The following is a 3457-nucleotide window of genomic DNA, read 5'->3' as shown; positions in this document are numbered from 1 at the left end:
AGTCTTGAAAGAATACTTTGTCCGCATCAACTAATCACTGTTTCCCTTTAATGTGTCGACTTGACACGCCATCGTATTGGTGTGTCCATGCAATTTCATCGTACGAACCACCTCCTCGCATTCCTGCAGTTCACACAGTTGAATAACAGTAAATAACTAATTTTACAATTACAAACAAACAAACAAACACACAAGTAAATAAATAAATAAATAAATATAACATAAATGTCCGCAGTGTATGCTTTAGACGCCATGTCGTTATGGGGAAACGTAAGCGTAGCAAACTATAATATCCATTTTATGACACACTAGGTGCAAGGGTGCACAAAATCCGTTTTACCGGAATGCTTGCTACTGGGCGCATCTTGTCGCGGCTTACTAAAAAAAAACTGTTTTTGCATTTTTATAAAATACAAGTCGGTAGCAAGAGATGGATAGGAAAGCAATTGTATTGCGACGCGTACTTGCCTATCTTCCTCGGTGAACGTTTCTCGTCGGCTAACAGATGTTAACGGTTGGCGTTCAGCGCAAGAGGCGCCTTTTTGTATTGAAGCTTCTCGAATGTTATCACATAATTGCTACCCACAGGTCACTATGTGGGGATGGCATGTTGAGCACGAAGTCATTGGTTCAGTCACCGTTCTCAAAAATGCTCCCGTATCACATACGCTTTGTGTGCAGGTTAAAGACTTCGAAGTGGTCAAAATTTGTGCCGAATCCAACACTACGGCGTCCCTTGTAAGCCACAGGGCAATTTCCGGAGGTCAAAATGCCGCAATTTTATTTTGTTATCGTTTTCACTAACAGAAAATCGGACCCTCGGTTCCGCAGATTCTTTTTGGTCGATGCGTTATGGTTGGTAGTAGTGGTAATAGTGGTACTTCCATGTTAGAAGGGAAGAGGCACTGAAATGAAAGGTCGTGGGCTTTGTAACTGTCTCAATCATTACTGGACGCCTGAACTGCCCCGCGGCCATGATATATTTAGGTGAAGAAAAATGACCGGGGAGAGGAAAGTTACAATGAAATAGACGTAGAGAAAATAGGAAAAATGAAATCGGGGAATACACACACACAGAAAAAGAAATCGATGACAATACATGAAAGTCGGTTCATGACGCACCTCTAAAACGACGGTAAACGGGTTTCCACAGCTCTAAAAACGATTCCGTCCGTTGTCGAGTCACAGAGCTTGAGTGCAGGGTGAGATCACATCTGGCCCGGACGCCAGTCGCTTATTGCGACAGCAAGAAAGCATAGACAGTGCTCACCTCAGCGATGCCATGGAGGGCGAACGAGACCGCAGGAAGAAAACGCGTGACATGATTACTGGCACACGGCGGTCGCCGCGTCTAGAAACCAACACGAGAAAAAAGAACGTAGTCAGCTGCCGATTGTGCACTCCAGCGGCTGCGTTCGAACAGTTCGAACTGACGATGATGATGACCCTTAATTGTGGCGCGTACCCACTTAGAGGGATAGATGAAAACTCAGCGGCAGAAGGGCACGTAAGGAAAAAAGAAACACACCACCCAAGCACTCCGTACAGATGGTCAGCCAGCGAAGCTGAAACGTGCGGTTCCGGAGTTTATCACTGGGTTAATCCCGACGTTTCATTACACGACGGCTTGGAGCCTCATTACGCAGTTGCTGCTTGCGCTCGGCTGCACGAGCCTGTTCTTCCCGGGCTGCTGCATCGGCATGGTGCACACGAGCTCATTCTCGGTTCTGCTGGTGGCGTTGCTGATTCAAAGCTGCCTCCTCCTCAGGAGTACGTATGACGTGTGGCCTACCAATTTCGGAGCTGGAGAGAAACTGCTGCGCGCGCACTCGGCTGCGACGGAGAGCAACAACGTCCCTACTGACGCAGCCAATCGCGTGCCTGTCTTTTTCTTTTTTTTATCGCGCATGCGCACGAGGTTGCCGGAGGGATTTTCGGCACACAGGTGACAGATGGACGGTTGATCAAATTGTCTAGCCATGTACAGCTTCGCTGTAAGAAAATCCAATACATTGGTTGCTACCGATCTTAACTGAAGCTTTCTTCAAACGCTTTAAATATATTCTATGCAGAGGAACCAAACAAGAGAGACATTTTATTTTATTGCCGACTTCGCATAAAAAAACGTTTCTCCTTCTTATCACGTCACCGCAGTTTCGTGCACTTAGGCTTCGTGGCAACGCCGATGTAACCGACTGTTCGTGACTGAATCGTGTTTTGCACCATCGCGAATACGGGCTTGCCTGACAAGACGCTTCGTTTTTGGCTTCCAGGATGCGCGTCATCCTATGACGTATGTAGAAATGCCCCACATTCGTTCACTGCAGGTTTTAAAGCGAAGTTCCCTTACTTTCCGGGGCTTGGCGTGGCTGTCAGTATTTGGGTTGAGTCGATATCTTGCCTGTTATGATTGTGGATACAGATGCAAACGATTTATGAAAGTACCCGCGAAATGACCTACGTAACTTCTGTACGTTCAAGTAAGACCACTTTTGTTCTGTGTAACCACAAAATAATTTGCTACATAAAACCTGAACATATAATTTCGGCTCACAGGCATCTCGCCATTTCGGCGTCTCTCACAGGCATCAAGAACACAGGCTTTTTAACGGAATGGTGAATGAGGGTTAAATAATTCTTTGCTTTATTATTTATTTAGCTTACGAGTCTGTGGAAAGGGGTGCGTGTCCATTATTGGCCAATCCGCCAGAGCGGGCATCTCCCATCATGATTTCTGCCCTAAAACTAATCAAAGCAAATCAAGTACCACCAGTATTTGTACAGCATCAAATAGGCATCACCATTAACCGAAGCCTCGCTTGCCGTAATTCTTTCACCCGCCGTGGTTGCTCAGTGGCTATGGTGTTCGGCTGCTGAGCACGAGGTCGCGGGATCAAATCCCGGCCACGGCGGCCGCATTTCGATGGGGGCAAAAATGCGAAAACATCCGTGTACTTGGATTTAGGTGCACGTTAAAGAACCCCAGGTGGTCAAATTTCCGAAGTCCTCCACTACGGCGTGCCTCATAATCAGAAAGTGGTTTTGGCACGTAAAAGCCCATAACTTAATTTAATTTTCTGCTTAATTTTACAAACTCATATTTTACTCTTGTTCTGCCATCCACGCACCTGCGCGCCGCGTATGACACACCTTCCTGGATCGGCCAGTTTACTCGGCTAGAAACGAATGCGAGAAGCTACGTCAAAACCTACAGTAATAAGCAGAAAGTCGGCGGCTTTTAATAAAACAAATAAGCCTAAGAAGATCACCTTTCGTATCACCTCATTTGCTTTCATGAATCTGGCGTCGTTGAGGAACCTGCAACTGATCAGAACTTTACCTTTGAATGCATAAGCAAGGGCGCGATCGGAGATCGTTGTTCGAAACGGGCGTTCAGTTTCCGTCGGCCAATCGCGTGAGACGAAACTGAATGCAAACTGAACACGCGTTTCGAACA

Source organism: Dermacentor albipictus, chromosome 8, assembly GCF_038994185.2.
Source record: "Dermacentor albipictus isolate Rhodes 1998 colony chromosome 8, USDA_Dalb.pri_finalv2, whole genome shotgun sequence".
In the NCBI taxonomy this organism is placed as follows: Eukaryota; Metazoa; Arthropoda; class Arachnida; order Ixodida; family Ixodidae; genus Dermacentor; species Dermacentor albipictus.
The sequence above is the reverse complement of the archived record's forward strand: the minus strand, read 5'-3'. Positions refer to the sequence as shown.